Below are 21,393 nucleotides of genomic sequence, written 5' to 3'. Positions count from 1 at the left end.
CATAAAGACACCTGATTTTTTTTTTTTTAGATGCCAGAGACACTAGAAAAAACAGCTTTAACAAATGGTGCTGGTCAACTAGATGTTGGCATGTAGAAGAATGTAAATAGATTCATGCTTGTCAATGTGCACAAAACAAAAGTCCAAGTGGATCAATGACCTCAACCTAAAACCAGATACAGTGAAGCTAATAAAAGAGAAAGTGGGGGGGAGGGAAACCTTGAACAAATTGGCAAAAGAGAAGACTTTATCAACAGAATATCAATTGCACAGTGAGATGTCAGGAATAGATTTAATAAGGCAAAGGACACCATAGATAGGATAAAATGTCAGCATCCAGAACGTAAAGGATATTTTTTATCAACTATATACCTGATAGAGAATTAATATCCAAAATACATAAAGAAATCAAGAAACTAGATATCATAAAACCCCAAGTAACTCAATTCAAAATAAGGTACGGATCTAAACAGAATATTCTCAATAGAGAAAACTCAAATGACTGAAAAAAACCTAACTCTCTGTTACCAATGTAACAATTATTTAATCTTAACCAATAATTTATGAGCTGATACTCCACGATGAAGACACACAGAGCATATTACACCTCTAAGACCAGTAAAAAAACAAATGAAGCAGTTACACTAGACCAATCAGAAAATATTAATTTTTCTAGCTATAATCATAAAATAAAAAGCACTTTGTCATTTGTCAAACACATTAATCATGATTGCAGAGAACCCTCCAGGAAAAAACCATTTATCAGCTTTTTTACCCCAAAACTAAGAGGCTGCAGACTCTCTTTTTTCCTATAAAGAACAGTTTCTCTAGCAGAGGCCCTCCTGCTGTGTGCCTGTTTCCTGGTTAAAGCCTGCGGCCACTCTAGGCTTTGATGAACCACCAGATAAAGTTTTAGCCATCTTTATTTTCAAACATGAAACATAGAGCATTCATTCATTCAGACCACTATACACAAACACACATGGATTGACACGTGAACAGACTGGTGCACCAGACATTAGACAAAAACACAAAGAGGGCAGAGAACTTCTGCTGTAAGGCCCAGAGAGAACAAAGCAGGGCACCCCTAAAATTTCTCTGTGCTTCTGGGACATTTTCCTGTCGCCTGATGCAGTTTCTGACTTCGGCCATCCGCCTGATTATTAAATCCCTTTTAGTAAACCCTTTCTTTTCTTACGCCTAAAAAAGCAGCTTCTGGAAGCTGCAGCTAACTGCCTGTTACGTTCCTAGCTCCTGATAATCTCACTGCTGAACCTAAGTGAATCTAGCACGCAGGTTTACCACAGTTTCATCTTAGCCCATACCAACCTTCTCAGGTACGAATTTTCCTTAATTATTTTCTTCTTCCATGGAGCTCCATACAAGCAGTACTTCTTCCAAATGTCCTCTGCCATTTCCCAGTCCCACATTGGTTCGCCAATCTGTTGAGGCCGGCCAGTGGCCCACATGTCTGGGTTCTAGCCTGGGAGGCATCTTGGAATCTGGAAGAAAAGAGGGAACTAGGCAGCGAGAGAAAGGATGGAACCAAGACATTAGTCTGATCAAGGTTCAATTTTACTATTCCAAGACACTGGGTTATGAAGAAGGGGGAGGGGCCCATTCCCACCAAATCATCGTTGGAATCCAGTTTCAGGTGACCACGTGTTGGCTCGGGAACAGCTAGGCAGCAGGTAGTAGCAGTGGGAGAGGCAGAACTCCACCCTCGATGTTCTCTTAGTGCTCTCTTAGTGTTAACAGTGCTAACAGTCAAACCAGATCAGCCAGATTTCAGGCTGAGGGGGGGGAGGTTACAAACACTTATATTTCATCAATTTTAATTTGATTTTTGCTAAAGATCATCCTTGGAAGTTTATATGAAAGGACTCTGTATATAACTTCCCAAATTGCAAATTAAGGGAGATTATTTTAAAGATGTTTCAACTTATGCTAAGCTCCCCCTAAAACAAGTGTATTCTTTTGTCTATGGATATTGGGAAGAATTAAAGGGCACATTAACATACAAATCATAATTTAAAAAAAGAAACAGTGCAGCAATTAAACCTTCCTGTTGTCAATTGTAACTGTAGAAACAGCCCCATGGGGTTAGCATACTGTGGATTTTGCCAGTACACTAAAGGTTAAACAAACTTAAATATTAGGCAGCATTTTCTGCCCAATGTGGCTTTCAGTTCAATTTCCCTGATGGATAAAAGGAAACAGAAGTTCATGGCTGCCCCCAGCTCTCTGCGGAGGCTGAGTTCCATTCTTGTAGGTGTTGATTTCTAAATATTAATTTCTTTCTCTTTCTGATTTCTGTTCACAGTTAATATCCTACAAATGCCAAGCCTTCATGAAGATCTCTACAGTTTGAGAGGGAGGGAATTCAGAGTTCACTAAAGGTGTTTTTTTTCTTTTTCTTTCTTTCTTTTTTTTTAAATAGGGTTCAAGAGTTGGTGTTTTAAATATTGCAATTTGAAGTGCTTGTTTTGAGAACCTTGAGTTTCTTCCAGAACATATTTTTAGTCATAGACCCTTTCTTATAAAATTGGCACAAAATACTCCTTGCATTTTATCAGTACAAACTGTCCATTGACCTAACTAATTAGAGGTGCATTTTTCTGAATTTTTTGCTTGTTTGTCCCCATATGGCTCAGAAAATTCCAGTTGGCATACTAAGAGGATGAATTTCGACTTCCAAGCTGCTTTAAAACTTAGCATAAGAATGGATCTTCTTCTTTTACAAACAGTGCTACACACACACACACACACACACATACATACACACACACACAAACTCATATGTATACTGTGCCCTTGTGAACATACACACTTGCAAACACACACACACACACACACACACACACCATGTTCTTGTGAATGTACACTCACCATGGCATTGTGAACATATACCTGCTATGCCCTTGTGAACACATACACATTCATACTCTTGTAGACCCCCCCCCAACACACACACAGACATACACACCATGACATTGTGAACATGCAAACGCTGCTCTTTTGAACACAAACACACTCCACATCCTTTTGGAGAGAGAGGGAGAGAGAGAGAGAGAGAGAGAGAGAGAGAGAGAGAGAGAGAGAGAGAGAGAGAGAGAGAGAGAGAGAGAGAGAGAACAGTCAAAGAAATTTGATCTTTCAAAATTACCATTTAAGCAGTTTGCTGTTGTACTATGAAGCTAGATTTTGTCCACTTATAGGAAATGTCGATATTGACTTGTTTAAAATCTACCAGCAATTCCACTGTTCCTTTTTTCCTAATGGGCTGCCATTCGGGGCTTTGCTTTTGAGACTATTTTCTCCCAGATCCTAAATATCCATGACTGGCAATTTATATTTGCCAAACTTTGCTAGAAATTGCTAGCTCCTAAGAACCTGTGTTAACCAAATTCTTATGCAGTTTAGCCTGTCCCCTATCTGGGGTAATCAACTAATAGTCTATAAGCTCTTAGCTTTCTGATTAAAAAATACTTAATGTGGAAAAATACAACATTGATAACTTTCTTTTCTATTAGAAGTAGAATCTTCTCTTATACAATCCATACTAACCATAATTTTCCCTCTGTCTACTCTTCTCAACTCCCTGGAACAGGTCCTTTTTCTCAGATCTACCAACCCTTCATTTCCTTTTGGAAAAAAAAATCAGGCCTCCAAGAGACAACAACCAAATATGACAAAACAGGATACAATAAGACAAAGCAGAAGCCCTCGTATCAAGACTGGACAGAGCAATTCAATAGGAGGAAGAGGCTCAAGAGCAAGCAAAAGAGACAAACGAGACCTGCCCCCACTGTTAAATGCCCCACAAAAACATCAAACTAACAAACACAACATATATACAGAGAACCTGATGGAGACCTATGGAGGTCCCATGCTTGTCACATCAGTCTCTGTGAGTCCATATGAAACCTACTTAGTTGATTCAGTGGTCCATGTTCTTCTGGTGTCCTCCACACCGTCTGAGTCCTACAATTCCTCCCTGTCTTCTGTAACATTGCCTGAGCTTCAAGAGGAAGGACCCAATGCAGCCTTCTAACTTAGACACTCCACAAAATGTCTGGCTGTGTGTCTCTTCACTATTTCCTATGTTCTGGCAGAGGAAGCCTCTCTGATGGACTGAACTGAATCAGTCTATGATTATAAGAGATTACCATTAGGAATCATTTCATTGATTGTTTTAGCTAGTCATGTATAGTTCTAGGTCTCTAGGCAATCAGGTCTCCAGTTTCTTGCCACCCAGGCAATGTAAGGCATTGACCCCCCCCCCCTCCCATGGCATGGGCATCAAGTAAAACCAAACCTTTATTGGCCATTCCCACAAGTTCAGCACCACCATTGCCCTGGAACATCATGCAGGCAGAACAGGTTGTAGGTCAGGGGTTTTGTGGCTGGATTAGTGTCCAGGTTTCTCTTTCTGAAGCCTATGCAATATCTTTTCTAATCAAAGAGACTAGAAAGTAGGCATAAAGGCTCCAGTTTAACCTATATATCTTCAATGAACTGTGTGGATGATGTCCTCAGCAATGGAACCCCATCTGTCTCTTTTTGGAGAGTGACCCTTTATCCTAGCATCAGCCTGCATTTAGAAATCTACACAGGGCTCTTTCGGTCAACAGTTTAATTGAATGCAACCTAATCCCACTATTAACTTCTGAAGATGGCCAGTTTTTCCATGAGAGAGTAACTTACATTAAATATCTAAAATTTAAAACTAAGTTCTTATCATTCAGTGGCTGTATGGTAATTATAAAACAAACCCAAAGATTTACATTCTAAGTTTTAAAGGATTATTTAGTAATTGTTTCCTAAGTTTCTAAGTTTCAGTGAAAGTTAGTCATTTTACAAAACAGATTTTACAAAAAATTATTCTTTTATAGTTATAATTTAAGGGATGTTTATGATCTTTCCATGTACCCAAAAGATGTGTGAGTTTTCTGTAATTTCCCTCATGAATATTGATGCAGAAATACTCAATAAAATTCTTGCAAACCATACACTAGTAAGATTTTGCTGAAAGGACCCAGATATAGCTGTCTCTTGTGAGACTATGCCGGGCCCTAGCAGACACAGAAGTGGATGCTCACAGTCAGCTATTGGATGGATCACAGGGCCCCCAATGGAGGAGCTAGAGAAAGTAACCAAGGAGCTAAAGGGATCTGCAACCCTATAGGTGGAACAACAATATGAACTACCCAGTAACCCCCAGAGCTCGTGTCTCTATCTGCATATATATCAGAAGATGGCCTAGTCGGCCATCAGTGGAAAGGCCCATTGGTCGTGCAAACTTTATCTGCCTCAGTACAGGATAACGCCAGGGCCAAGAAGTGGGAGTGGGTGGGTGGGGGAGTAGGTGGGGGACTTTTGGGATAGCATTTGAAATGTAAATGAAATAAATACCTAATAAAAAAGTTCTTGCAAATCAAATCCAAGAACACATCAGAATGATCATTCACCATGATCAAGTAGGCTTCATCAAAGGGATATAGGGATGGTTCAACATACAGAAATCCACCAACATATCCTGACTCAGGATAGGGGAACTCTAGGCCGATGAAGCTGACATGGATGGGTGGGTAGGTGAGCACCCTCATAGAGGCAGGAGGTGGGAGGATGGGATAGCAGACTTGTGGAGGGGAAACTGGGGACAGGGATAACATTTGAAATGTAAATAAATAAAATAACCAATAAAAAAAGAAAAAATTGAAATGGGGGATGAAAAAAGTGGATCAGCACTTAACGGCATCTTCTACTCTTTTATTAAAACCAAGATTAGCTCCCGGCACCCAAATCAGCTGCCCCCCCCCTATTTTCTATAACTCTAACTACAGGGTATCTAGTGTGCTCTTCCAGCCCTTATGGGCACACACACACACAAATACATAGATAGACAGACAGATAAATAGACAGATAGATAGACATACAGATGATAGAATTACAATAAGACAATTACAATATGACAGACACTTTTTGTTTTTTCAAAACATAACAGCTTAGCAGAACTGAATACTTTTAAATCCCTCCTCTGGATCATAAAACAAGGATAGTGAGTAATAAATCTACTAAGGCTCTTGGAAATGATTGCTTATAAATGTGCTCATGCTGCTTTTAATATTACTTTGCTAAAATGTACACATCTTTTTATTTAAGAACAAAATGCTTGGATTATTCTGCCATATCTTATAGCTCTGTCACTGTTTTTTTCTTTAGCAGTGCATCTGTATTAGCATTAAATAACAATGGAACATGAATGAATCTACCATCTTAGAAGTCTACATCTATATAAGATGTTAAAGCATTCCAGGGTTTAAAGAAATAGTGGCTTGTATTGAGAAATATGAATGAACATGTGTTGTGAGGAATTAGATATTTGCTTTGTTTATTGCTTTTCATGTTCTTGAAATGATTTTTACAAGGCAAACTACAAATAAGGATAATTACCATTTGCAGATGGTATATTATTCATATGATGTAACCCAAATTTTCATTAAAATTTCTTCTAGATTCTATGATCAACACTTTTGTCAGTAGCAGGATAAAAATAACAACTTTAAAAAAATAGTCACACCATGCAATGCAGACTGGCAGAGGACACAGAGGCCCACCTTCCGTCACATAGTGCAGCATCAAAAGAGAAAGACATCCAGAGTCCCACCAGCCTTATGGCCCACCCACAGAAGGAACCACTACAACGTACAAATATGTGACAGACAGAAAAAAAAAGAGAAGAAAAATGGTTTGGGAATCATGAGGCAAGTGGAATTGGAGATGTGAGGATGAAGAGGAATAGTCTGTTGTGAGAAGGCAGCACACCCTCCCCAACCTATGCCATGATAACGTCTCAGCCAGTGCTGCCACTGAAGGCCATGTCTGGATAGCATGGGATCTGTGTCAATGTCCATGGCTGATATTACTTCTAAAGACCATGCAGAGCTCCTGGACTGGACCTTGGTCTGTGTGGAACAGACCTCACCTCTCACTGTTTGGAGCACCCTGGAGAGTACCAGCTGCAGTATGAGTGAGATTGGGCCCTATACCTCATATGGCCTGTGAGTTGTTTCATGGGTTTTCAGAGCGTTTGAGCTAATATCCACTTATCAGTGAGTACATACCACAAGTGTTCTTTTGTGACTGGATTAACACACACATACACACACACACACAAATGCATTTTTAAGTATTCTTATATAGTTATGTCATATAAAATGATAATGCTTCTTCCCAAAGCCACGAAAAAACTCCATGGGAAAAACAGACATAGAAAACTTCCATGAGTTGTTGGTCAGGGGAGTCCAACAGACAATATAAGCTCTTTCTTTTGCCTTTGGTTTCCTCCAAGTTTGTGAAGATAAAACTCGATTGCTGCAGATACTTTGGACACAGGACTCAATAGAAACAGAGTTTGAACTGACTGCAAACCTCCCCATTCTGAGTACTAGCTTTTTATATAATAAGGTCCTACACACACTACTAAGGGAGAAAAGAAGTTAAAATACTAGCGTGCTGTGACATCTGTGAACCATAACAATGGCCGGCCAAGCAAGATGCATTAGTGGTACTTGTATCTTGGAGAGAACTAAAGCTATCTAATTGAAATTAAAGCTCACACAATAGGAGGGAATTCTTGGATAGACTGAAAACCTAGCTAACTGTTTATGGCTAGAGAGGTCTCAAATCCTACAGAAAAACCTATTACTGCCATTTTTCTAAATGTATTCTAACATACTTCTGACTGTATTCCAAATAGTTATGCTTATACTCAATGATAAATACAGTTCTTACCCCTTATCAAAGAATATTCATTTGGTAGCAGATAGAGGCTATTACAGAGATATGAAACTTGTCAAAATGCAGAGGATAGTGAGTGACATTTGGGTTCCTAACCCAAATTGATGGATTTACAGCAAGATCCCCACATCTAAGGCTCATGGAAAAATCACAGAGTAGGGAGTGGAAAGATTGTAAAAGTTAGAGGACAATTTTTGCTGCTAGATTCTCTCTTCCAGACATGATAGGGAAACTATACCCCCAAAATCTCAACACCATAGTTACCTAAGCAAGAACTACATAAGGACATCATGTAATATTATTCATTAGAAAAATCATTTCACATTTTCTTAAACAAAACAAAGAATTCTATTTTTGTTCTTAAATCTCTATTTCACTCATTATCATTAAGATACCTTTTTAAACATAATGAATTATTTTTAATTTTTTAATGTATGAATGATTTGCCTGAATAGGTCTTTTTCTTATTTAAACCACTTGTATGACTGGTGCCCTGAAAAACCAGAAAAGGACTTCCGAGCCCTTAGAACTGAACTTAGAGGTGGCTGGGATCTCCATATAGGTGCTGAGAACCACACTCCAGACTCTAAAAGGGCAGCAAATGCTCTTAACTATTGAGCAATATCTCCATCTCTAAGGTACATATCTCAATGTTTTCTTCTCTTGAAGATATTTGCATTGAATGCTTATTACTAAACATTCAATTATGCCCTCTTGTCTGGAGTATAAACAAGTATTTTTTTATATTACTTTATACTATCAGTCATTCCTCCTTCCTATCAATCTGGGCCAATATTATATAATAGCATCATTCCTCTGTTAAAAAGAAACCCAAATCACTTCTGTATGTAAAACTCTTGCTTAGTTTTCCATCTCACTCACAGTGAAAGCAAAAAGCACTTACCATGACTTTCAAAACTGCGTGACCTCCTTTACTTTTCTGATTCCACCTCTGCTCTGTTTCTCAACACACCAAAACCTCTCCAACCTTGCTGTTGGTCCTGCAGTGACAAGCATCCTTTCCTATCTCTGAGCAGCAGTGTACTCATTTTATCTTTGTCTGGAGGTACTACTTCCTCAACATCTAGTTATCTTCCTTCCTACAAGACCCTGTCTTCTCTCTACAAACCTATACTTTGAGTACCGCCCTTTTTAAAGCTCGTTCCCTCCTACAAATTATTCCCCATTGTCCTTCATTTCTTTTACCCTTTGAAAAGGCTACTGTCCTGCATATTATACATTTAACTCCTGTTATAGTTATTCTGCCCACCATGTTTTATTTGCCTCATAAAACATGTATCTTTAAAAGTATTATTAAATATTATTTAGTGCTTAGAAGACATTGTGTGCTAAATAAACCATAGAACATCACACTGGTATAGCATACTAATCACAAGAAACTGAACAGTGTTTGGGAGTGTCCATTAGTGAAGTTGATATCAGCAGGTCAGAAGGGTCTGGTTCACTACGTCCTTGGATCACATGGCTGCAGGAATCCCAAGAATCATCAGACTGGCTATGATATTTGCTGAACTTCATAGATTTCTCTCGGGATAATTCTTATCAAAGTTCATCCTCTTGCTATTATGAAACTTTGTTTCTGATGTCATGAAGGGTATACTACCACAGTTTCTTATCCTGTGCCCTATTCACAGTGTGGTAGCTTATAAAGTCTAGGGCTAAAAAGGAAATTCCCCTCTACTCTGAGGAATCCTAGAATGTAGATTGAGTGAACATTTTCCCATCAAGCCCACTGGTGGAGAGAATATTACATAGGCTTTGTCAATGTAGGAAAGGGAACCATGTTGCCAATCCAGCAACCATGCATATAAAAATAATTGGCTGAAAATGGGAAGATGAATCTTCTCTTATTTATGGTGTCCTGGTTAAAAAGCACTTAAAGACCCCATTGTTTTATGTTCTCCTGTTATTTGCAATGTTTTCAAACCTCAGAAAAAAGAACTGGTTAACCTGAAAATTCACTGTGCAAGGAAAAGCAATAATCTTCTTGGAGCCATTTCAGGAATCAGAGACTCTGTTAGTGGATGCTTTAAACCTACCTGTGACCATGGTAGGTTCTTGACTACTGGTCGTTTGAGTATTTTGCTTGCACCTATTATTGATTCCAATTGCTTCAACATAATTAATTGACAGCCTTTCTGAGCAGAACTAATGTCCACCCACCCATGCCTAATCCCAGAGTATCTGCTTCTTCTGACTCCTTGTCCTTTTACTAAAAGTATGTCAAGTAGCCTTCCACTTTTCTTTTCATTTTCTTCCATCTTACTGTTTTGTAACAAATCCAACCACTGTCATTTTTATTTAGTTTACCGGTCCTTAGGTTAAATGTATAACATAAATATGGCAACTATTTCCAATGCAATCTGTACTTACGAACTCCATACTGCAGGGTGCATTTGTGTTTGTTGTAAACAAACATGATGAAGGTCATTCACCAGTCGGAGGGCTTGAAGTCCCATCTTTAGAACAGAGCTAACTTCCACAGACCCACAAAAGGAGAATGCTATGTGCAAATAAACATGTGCATATGATCAAATAACATCAGTGAATATTAAACACTCAAGCAACTTCAGGGAGTGCATTATTATATTCAATGGAATTTATGCTCAAAAGTGTGTGTGTGTGTGTGTTTGTAACAATTGGTATTTGTATAGCAAATCAGTCTATGTAGGCGGTGTTAAAATAAGTTTGTGCAATTAGCAGAAGTGGGGATAGATGTAAAATGGCATATGGTAGGAATAAGATAAATGAAGTTGAAGAAGAGTTTATATTTAGCATGAGAGCTGAAAAAGCTTCGACCATCTACCAGAAGTACATCCATTCCTAAATTCTTCTAGTAAATTATAAGTTTGAAAAGTAGCCTGGTTTATTTCTGTTCTTCTGAGATGGTTAGTAGTTCAGGGAGTTTCATTTTTAAATAACTTCACGTGCCTTACGTATTTCTAGATGCATAACTTTACCACAGAATTATAAGTAACTCAAATACCTTATAGAAATATGATTTTATTCACTGAAATATGCAGTGATGTGTGTGGGAAAGTACCTCAAAATAGAGTTTATTGTTAATTCTGGAATTTCTAATATTTTCAATTTAAACATTTCATTCTTGGGCTTATCCATGTTTTAGAAACTTTACCACAAAACAAATCCTTGGTTATTTGAAATTAATTGAAATGAGAAACTTTAATTTTTTAGAAATAATTTAAGGATTAAATCTATTTCATTAAACAAATATATATATATATATATTTACATATATATTACACATATATAAAACACCAAAATATTCTGATAGATTACTGGAATATTGGACATAATAGACTATGATCTTTCATTCTGAAAGATCTCTGGCCATGTGTTTTCATTTTTTTTTTTTTAGAAAGATAATAAATACTGAATTCTCCTTAGAAAACCACTGGAAGCATCAATAACTTTATACCTATCATTGGATAGCTCTCATGCAATTGTAATTAACTTAAGAATTGTAAACACAGTGATTTTTGTCTATTTTCTCAAGACAGAAATGACCTCAAGGGACTGGGGAGACAGATCAGTAGTAAAAAGCACTGAGTTCAGTTCCCAGAGCCCACACTCCATGGTTCACATCCACCTACAAATCCAGCTGTAGGAAATCCCTCTTCAAGACTCTGTGGGCACTTGCACATGTGTGGCATAAAGTCACACATCCACATACATATTCATAAATAAAATATAAAAATGAATATTTTTACAAAATAAAATAACTTGAAATAAATAAAATATAATAGTACAAGTTTACAAAAATGTTCTAGATGCAGACACATAAGATATTACCAAGCTAGGAGCAACACTATATTTTCTAGAAGGTCTGTCTATAACTTCTGGAAGAATGGCTATTGTAAACAGCTGTGTGAGAACCACTGCACTGCAAAGATATCCACATGAGAAGGCTACACATTACCTGAAGAAAGAGACCTTAAGCCAGGATGTTGTAAACTCCATGCATACACACACTATGACTGCTGCTTAGTACTTCTGGATAGGAAACACTGGGTTAAGTTTGTGCCACCTTCTATCACATCTTTTCCTTTTCAATGAGCTGACCTTGGAAAGAGCTTGCTGCCTGTTCACTTGAAAATGGAAACAAGGGTTTATCCATTAGATCACATTCTTAACTCTGATTGGATTTTTGAACCTCAAGGGAGTTTAAAAATGCTGGGAAGCAGACCCAACTCCTGGGTGACTCTTATGAGTTCTGCTTGATGGGGCAACTGTGTGGTTGCATTTTCTATACTTTGAGTTAATTTAGCATATACCTAGGACAGAGATGGTTCACCTTCAAGTGTGGGCCTGTGCCATGTTTGTACCTTTTAAGCCCAGTATATTCTTTTACACCTGGTGTCTAGAGGTGCCTTTATTATATTTTTAATTAATTTATTTTGTGCTATTGTTTGGAAGAGTAACACCTACACATTGCCCAACAGGTCCAAATGTAGAGGCTTGATCTTCCACATAAAAGTTTGAGTTGAACCTTTTGAGGTGAGGCTACTAATAGCACTTGTCTGTGAGAGTATAAGCTTGATTCTAAGGACTCATACAGGTCTCTGTGTCACTTAGAAATGTCGTCACTTTGCACTCACACCCTCTCCTCATCATTGCAGTCCCATTTGAAGGTGACTTAGTCAAGCGGCATGCTTGAACAAGCCAGTGTATCGGGACCTCCAAAATTCTGAGGTAAATACAAGTTTTGTGTTTATAAAGTAAATTAGTTATTGTTGTGTGAAATGCCCACATATAACCTCATGTGCTTAAATCCTTGGTCCCTGACTAGATGCACTGTTTTGAAAGGTTATGAAACCATTATAAGGCGGGAGATAGCTGATGCAGGTATGGAGGGCTTAATGCTTCCTGGCTGACACTCAGATATAAACCTGCTGCTTTGAACTCCTCTGCCCTGCACTGAACAAGCATTCTTCAGTTTCCAACCATTCCACCACCAAATAGGTTATAATATCTAATCCATGACTCAATTAAACTTCTTGAAGCTAGTTTTGTCATGTTTTTATCACAGTTATGAGAAAAGTAACTTTGGGTGTTTTACTATATTAACAACCAAATAATGCAAACAACTTGAGAAGTATAAATGATATCCACTTACAAGTATCACTTGAAACTTAAGTGTACTTCTAACTCATATGCACCTATTTATGGCTTTGGGAGATAAACTAAATGTTGTTTTTGTTTCAGTCCTTTGATTAAAAGTGATAATAAAAATTTAAATGTTTGTTTGAGGCTCAAAGTCAATTTATTCTAATTGATTCTAGCACCCAACCAATTAACTGAAGTCAGGAACCCCTGTGGTTGAATTGGAGAAAAGCTGGAAGAAACTGATGGAATGAAAGTCATGAATCGTTTTACATTTTATCCTTTGCCACATTCGATATATATGAAATACTACAATTTAAAGTGACAATGAAATTTTTGGAGTGTTCTCTATAGTATGGGATCAAACCCTACACTGTTGTTTGGTCTGGAGGTGCTTGCTAACAAGAACCTGGTTTGGCTGCTCCTTGGGAGGTCTGGCAAGCAAATGACCAATGCAGATGTGGATGCAGATGTGAATGCAATCAGATTGAGATGAGCTGCATGGCAGGGGAGCCGGCAGAAGGACTGGAAGAGCAGAGGGGGATTGCAACCTCATAGGAAGAACATCAGCTGGCCAGACCACCCAGTGCTCCCAGGGACTAGACCACCAAGTGAGGAATGTACAGGGAGGGATCCAGGAGTCCAGATATATATGTTGCAGAGGATGGCCTTGCTGGACAGCGTTGGAAGGGGATACCCTTGGTCCTGTGGAGGTTTAATGCTCCAGCTTAGAGGGATGCTTGAGTGGTGGGGCAGGAGAGGGTGGGTGGGGGAGCACCCTCATAGAGGCAAAGGGGAGGGGAGAGAGGGTGAATGTGGGATAGGGATTTGTGGAGGAGTAACTGGGAAGGGGATATCATTTGAAATGTAAACAAATGGAATGATTAGTAAATATGTTATCTTCAGGAAAGCCAATAACTCCTGTGAAATGTGAAAACTGTCACAGGAGTGACATATGTGCACACTGGAAGGGATATTCAGATATTCTGAGGACAGAACTGAACATATCGTTATAATATCGGAAGCTAATATCTATGAGGAAGATTTTGAAGTGACAGCAGACACTAAGTTGTGCCCAGAGGAGATGAGAGTGGCCATGGAAAAGAGATGAAAAACTGAGGTTTAAAAGTAGGAGTGGAAAGAAACTTGACCTAGTATCCTGCTGCTGCTTATTCATCAATACAGAAATGACAGGTATTGCCCCTTTTGATAGATAATTACACATATGTGAGGTGTGCTAAAATGTTTATAGCACCCCTAAACAGAAAGGTATGCTTTAAAATGTTATTATGTTATACACTAATGGTAGTAAATCAAATGAAAATTAATATAATTCTCATACAAAAGGACAGAATAACAAACTGGGTTAAAAATAGTCTTTAAAATGAATATACCAAATATAATGTAGTCAGAACTTAAGAGTTGTTCAAAACACTGCTAAGTGATTGAAATAGAATATCAAGAGTGGCAATGAGAAGAATAAATCTAAATTTGAGGATGCAGAACAAAGCAAGACAACTATGCAACATTACAATAGAACACATTGTTATTAAGAAAATATAATAGTTTAATTCCATGGACCAAATAATGTAGCAAGTATGTGCTTGTTTTATAAGTTTTAGAAACAACTATTATGAAAATATGATGGGGACTGGAGAGATGGCTCAGTGGTTAAGAGCACTCACTGCTCTTCCAGGGGGCCTGAGTTCAATTCCCAGCAACCACATGGTGGCAAAACCATTTGTAATGGGATCATATGCCCTCTTCTTATATTTCTGAAGAGATCTACAGTGTACTCATATACATAAAATAAAAACATCTTTTATAAAAGAAAATATAATAATAATGCCTTTATGCCTTCCTATTAGAGAACCTAACTGTGCCTTTCCTAATCTGAGCTAATCTAGATATAAATAAGTGATGTCACTTATAATTGACTAACCCTATAAAAACAACCTTTATTTTATATATGCAGAAACTGATTTATCTATCAGCATAGATGTTGAATAGCCAGCCCAAAATCAAGAATCCAGGACACAGACAGCACAGATCATTCTTCCATGTCAATATCTGTTTATAAGGTGAGAGTGCAAATTTGTGTCTGTGGACCTATGCATATTAGGAAATGATGTTTCTTTAGCTGGGATCTCACTTTTCTTATTTTAACTATAATGGATAAACTGTGCCAGAACATTGACAGACACTATTTAAAGAGATTCTAATATTACCTTGAGGACAGGGTTTGAAAAATATGAGTTAGTTGCCTAAGACCCCTGAGCGTAGCTCGAGGATTAGAGTTTGTAGAAGAAAAGGGGAAAATGAGGGACCCTAAGGGCTTTTCCCAGTCCCATATCCTCCCTACAGCTTCCCCTTCCCACATGGGGTAAAGGCTAGGTCAAGTTCTATTCTCAACCCACAGGAACATTCTGGGAATGTATTGATAGTCATCTGATCCTCTGGAAAATCCCAGGTAGAGTTCAAATGCATGTCGTGCTTGCTAGTCAATAGATTTAAAGGTCAATATGCTTAGCCAATAATTTTGAACTGTAATCTTGCTGATGTAACCTATGCCCCTAAAAGGTATAAAAATTTCTTGTAATAACCATTTGGGTCACCTTCTAGTCACTCACCTTGAGGGACTAATTGAAGGTTGACCCCAATACACCGGATATAAGGTTCTTGCTTTTGCATAAAAAAAAAGAAAAGAAAGAAAGAGAAAGACAGACAGACAGACAGACAGACAGACACAAAGAAAGAAAGAAAGAAAGAAAGAAAGAAAGAAAGAAAGAAAGAAAGAAAGAAAGAAAGAAAGAAAGTATCAAGTATACCTGAGATTAAGTGCACTACTTATATTTCCTAACAAATGTGATGTGTCAAAAGGTATAAAATTTTAAAAACCATGAGAGCTGAATTCATATAGCTTTATTGGTCTTTGAGAAAAAAAAAAAAACAGGTGGCCCAATTCACAGACTTAGGAAGCGCTACCAAGTTGTCATTCCCAAAGCATAAATACTCTTTACATTACTTTGCCTAGAGCAAAATCAGAGGCCCACCTGTGATATCCAATCACATTCTTTAGTTCTGAGGTAGATTTGCAACTGATATTAAATCACAAAGTCCTTAGTCTTCTTTAGCAACAAAAGATAATATATTTCTCTAGTCTATAAAAGAAATTTCTAATGGCAAATATATATATAATTGCTAGACAAAGAGGTATTTCTCACAGGAATTCACCATATGTGTAATTTGTCTTCCATCCCTTTTACAGAATTTGTAATTTACCTGTGGGAAATCAATGAAGAAGGCCCCTGCCATCATTGAGGCTGGTTATCAGTCACAGCTTAGTCATAGACTCCCCAGGGGAGAAGGGAAATTTTATTGCATTCTGCAGGATCTTTATGCCACAGTCCCAGGACACCCATGGCATGATTTTGCCAAGTGCTCCTACATATAAACATTAAACTATACATTTCAAGTTTCTTTGCAAACTTATTAGAATATACTAAGAAAGAAAAAATGTTATATTTCTTCCAATATATCAATCCTTTCAATAGACTGTAAGAAATTGTTTTGAACAAACAGAAGATCTACAAGAAAAATAAATGCTTTAGAAAAAAAATGGTTTGCAGAACTATATGTGTCTAGGACAGAGACAATTAATTAGGTTTATTGATCAGTTTTATAACAGGTCCATGTGATGCAAGGTGTTTACATATGCTTCAATGTATATATACTGCAGCACAGGGATGCTTCTTAACACCTACAATTTATTGCTTAGCTTTTAGCATAAGAAGAAGCCAAGATGTGACTTTATATGCATTGATTTTGATATACCTATAATAACAAGTGGGACTTTTCTGCATTCCCAAGTGAGCAGCTGTACATATGAGCCCTAGTTTGTCACACTAAAGCAGTCCCAAACCTACTCTTGGCTCTTTTGTTTTCTATAAAATGTTTGAAGTTGACAAAAAAAATGATGTAGAAGGATAATTTGCATAGCAATAGGAGTTATGCGGAGAGGGATCTGCTGTGATATCAGCCTGCATACCATCACTACCAAAGTTACAAGAAGAGGATGAATCCTGGAATGCACGTGCAGGGGTTGACTTGACTACATGTGTTCATAACTCTTATAATTGGAGCATAGAGATCTCATCCTTGATATGTGAAGGATATTAGCATAGTAATACATTTCTGTGTGTGGCTTATGTCTAATTCCTATGCACAGTTGAATATTTTAGCCTTCTTTAGCAGTTTAGAAAAATAAGGTTGCTACATGACAGCCCTAGACAACCTCAATCTTTTTTTTGTTTTTGTTTTTTCCTTTCGAGACAGGGTTTCTCTGTATAGCCCTGGCCGTCCTGGAACTTACTTTGTAGACCAGTCTAGCCTTGAACTCAGAAATCTGCCTGCCTCTGCCTCCCAAGTGCTGGGATCAAAGGGGTGCCCCACCACTGCCCGGCAACAACCTCAATCTTTTAAGGAAAGTAAATACATTTAAAAGGTTATTGCTTGCTATTAATGCAAGTATGCAGTTGACTGCAAAGAGTTATGTTTGGAACAAAAACTGTAAATAGAATGGACGCTTGGGAAGGTTTGGGATGTCACAAATCAGAGCAGGCAGTAGCGACTGCATCTGGCAGTCCAGAGAAAAAAGATTGCAAACAAAGTTGCAATGGTTTTCATGGAAACTGTGGTAATGTGCCAGTAAATGAAAAGACTGAGATATAGTGGAAATGATTCAGATAGAAATGGGAGGAGGCTACTAATACTAGACCTGGATCAAAAGGTAAAGAGAGTAATTAATAAGATGATCTAAAAATTTTTTGATATACCTATAATAACAAATTGTTGTATTATTGAAACATCACCGCCTCCCAAATTTGCTGTCATTATCAAATTTAATCACCTTTGTTCTAATTCTATGAGATGATTTGAAATACCTTTTGTCCTCAAACACACACACACACACACCTTCAATGGATTTCAAAAAATAAAACTCAGAGTAAGAATTAGGTTTGGGTGAAAATGGAATACAATAGAAGCCCTGAGTGTCCCAGTGACATTTTCAAATGTGTATGGCCAGCAAGCAGCTGGAAGCACATCTGCAGGATTGGCAACGACTGAAGAAAGCAGGAATAAATTTTCAATTGTTACCCATAAAAGTGGCTATGAAGATGGTAAGAGTTTACTGCTTTCCTTTGTAGAAATTGGATTTCTAATTATTGACATTCTTTAAGTGGTGTTTTATTTCCTAAATGTATGTCTTAGAGAGAAGATGTAGATGTAAGTTGTAACACCCTAAGTGTGTTTGAATAACCATTCTTTTTTTTTTTTTTTTTTGGTTTTTCGAGACAGGGTTTCTCTGTGTAGCCCTGGCTGTCCTGGAACTCACTTTGTAGACCAGGCTGGCCTCGAACTCAGAAATCCACCTGCCTCTGCCTCCTGAGTGCTGGGATCAAAGGCGTGTGCCACCATGCCTGGCTATTGAACATCCATTCTTGTTTGTGGTGGTTAAGTTGCTGAAAAGTCTCTTAAAGCAAAATATAAATTTTAGTGTTAGAGTTTCCACATTTAAGCTAATGCGCATGTATACACATACACAGAAAGAGAGAGAGAAAGAGAGAGAGAGAGAGAGAGAGAGAGAGAGAGAGCAAGCCTATGTTTGGTTAGGAATACAGAAGAGCCCTTACAAATATCTCTTAAGTCATAAGAGAGGAAAGATATAATCATGACTATAATGTGACAATGATGGGTTTACCCCTAACTCTATTCAGTTCTGTTTTCATCCATGGAACTTTGTTCTTCTTTCCTGTATCTTTCTTAAGCATGATCCATGGGACTAACAAAGTAGGACTACAATGGAAGTGTTTCCATGGGAACAGAGGGAAAAGAGGCTCTCCATGTTTTCCCATCCTTCCCCGTTCTTTTCTTGAATTAGCACTTCTCTTTCTACATCTACAACTAATTTCTGAAAGAAGAAACATTGTTCCACAAGCTTGCTCACAAGGGTCTTTACATTCTTAGACTTGTTCTTTTTTGCAATAGGCTGGAGAAAGATCATGTTAGTATGACAATAACAAAGAAAACAAAGACAGAATATTCATATTCACACCAAGTCTTAGCTACTTTTCACTTTCTCTGAACAAAAATATTGCATTGTTTGCTTATTTTTCATGAGACAGACCCTTAATAGTAGAAATCATGTCTAGCCAAGTCCACATGTTTAGTGAGTGTGTTATTGAATGGATTTACAAGTGAATGAACTTTTTTTCTGGAAATTAAGTATATTTAAATAAGGCTATCCACTTACAAATTATACTACATTGTCACATGGACAAAAATACATTAAGTAAATTTAGAGATGACAAATTAAATGTCTGAAGTCAAGGCTTGAGACTAGGTATTTAGTAACTTGCCCTTTTAACTCTGGCACAATGTGTCTTTTTGGAAAAATGGATGCATTTAAAATAATATAATTAGAATAATATGTTTTAGACTAGGGAAAAGGCCATTGTCAGCCATCTAAGCCTGTAGGCATAGCACCCCAATAAACTAATTGTCACTTAGTATATCTGGCATGGCTCCCAGGTGCTTATGATTTCATTATATGGGTTTATCTTATTTATTAGCACTGATAGGTAATAAATTAATATATTATTTGTCAACTCTAGCTAGTACTTATGATCTAAAAGAGAAAAAACTTGCCATTGTTGTTTATTCCTGACAATATGGTATGTTGGTATGTGTGTTGGAGTGCTTCTTCTATATGATTTACTATTTTGAATATATGAACAATTTTAGAACATCTATCATTCCAGTCTTTAAAGGTAATTTTCTCGGCACTTTATTATTGAGACAGAAAGAAATGACATACAGAAATATTCTGAAACAGTATGAGAGGCAGCCTGGTATTGACTTTTTAAAATTAATGTTTATTTTTCTTTGTAAAGTATGTCCTATTTGTTTCTGCTTGCTACAGTTCAGACTTACTCCTTTCTTGTTTTGTTTCAAAAATTGTCCTATTATTAAAAAGTCACGACCTCCCAAATTTGCTGTCATTATCAAATTTAATCACGTTTGTCCTATTCTATGAGATGATTTGAAATACTTTTTGTCCTCAAATACACACACACACACATACACACACACACACACACACACACACACTCACTCACTCACTTTCATAATTGTTACAAAACAAAATCAACAAAGAATTTGGATCTTTAGCTACAAAATATTGTACCTGTTTGGTCAGGAAAGAGTCTCAGTTTTAAAGACTTCTTTAAAGTATCATAACAATTTTGGAATGTTGAAAGAACGTCATCAATATTTCATGGTGATGACCTTCACTGCAGGAGAATCTAAGAGAAACATTTTGTTAATGTCTTAGTTAGGGTTTATTTGCTGTGAAAAGACAACATGACCAAAGCAACTCATAAAGGACAAGATTTAACTGGGGCTTGCTTACAGGTTCAGAGGTTCAGTCCATTATCATCAACGCAGGAAGCATGGCAGTGTCTAGGCAGGAACAGTGTTGGAGGATTCAAGAGTTCTGCATCTTGATGGGAAGGCAGCCAGGAAACAATTGTCTTCCAGGCAGCTAGGAGGAAGGTGTCAAAACTCACCCACACAGTGAAACACTTCCTTCAACACCTACTCTAACAATGCCACACCTCCTGATAGTGCCATTCCCTGGACCAAGCATATTCAAATGTCCACAGTTAAATATGGTGACTTTCTAATTACCTCTCAAATGCCATGACCATACAAACCAGACTGATTAGAAAAAAAAAAAATGGCCACATTTAAACACCCTGCTCAAGTCGTAGATTTGCTCCCTTTTCTAATGGTCTCAATAACTAAGCATCTCAATTTGCAAATGAAGACAAATGTTAATATAATTTTTATGTTCTTACTTGTGTCATCAAATAGATAGGTAAAGGGTCTAATTGCATAATGGCTAAAAGAAATACCCACAAAATCTTGAGACAACTTTATTTGCTTTCTATTTTCTTGGACTTTTATTCTGTTAAGCTCAGTGTTTTTTATGTATTTGGAGTTCATCACACATACATACAGACACATCTTACACATACATATATGTATGTACGTATGTGTGTCAAGAATTACACTAGAATCAGTATGTCCTGTTAAATACATACTAAAACAATGAAGCAAACGAGTAAATTTGCAATGAGAAACTAAGTGCATGCTGTACAAAAACTGTTGTGTCTCACCCACTCCACATCTAATCTTCCCAACATCATCACCAGCAGAATCCTGACTGAGTTCAGAGTGACAACACTGCCATATGACTTAAAACCTTGCTCAATAGATTAAAAAACACCTAATAACCTTAGCTGAGCAGAGAGATTGTGGATGTTCAGGAGGACAGCATGACTTATTGTAGATACTTATCCAGCTGAAATCTTCCATCCCTTA

The 21,393-nt window shown here is 37.5% G+C and overlaps 1 long non-coding RNA gene across 1 annotated transcript; it reads right to left on the bottom strand.

Moving 5' to 3' along the window:
• Positions 1-1,370: 1,370 nt before the first annotated feature.
• Positions 1,371-20,544, bottom strand: LOC147005630 (uncharacterized). Its single transcript, XR_015046622.1, has 3 exons — positions 20,420-20,544; positions 20,195-20,312; positions 1,371-1,502 (listed from the first exon to the last, which is right to left on the bottom strand). It is a non-coding gene; the product is annotated as an uncharacterized LOC147005630 (long non-coding RNA).
• Between the last annotated feature and the right edge of the window lie 849 nt (positions 20,545-21,393).

This window comes from Mus caroli, unplaced genomic scaffold (assembly GCF_978045245.1).
Source record: "Mus caroli unplaced genomic scaffold, Mus_caroli_1 scaffold_3, whole genome shotgun sequence".
Classification (NCBI taxonomy): Eukaryota; Metazoa; Chordata; class Mammalia; order Rodentia; family Muridae; genus Mus; species Mus caroli.
Note: the sequence above shows the minus strand (reverse complement) of the source record. Positions and strands in the feature narration are given on the sequence as shown.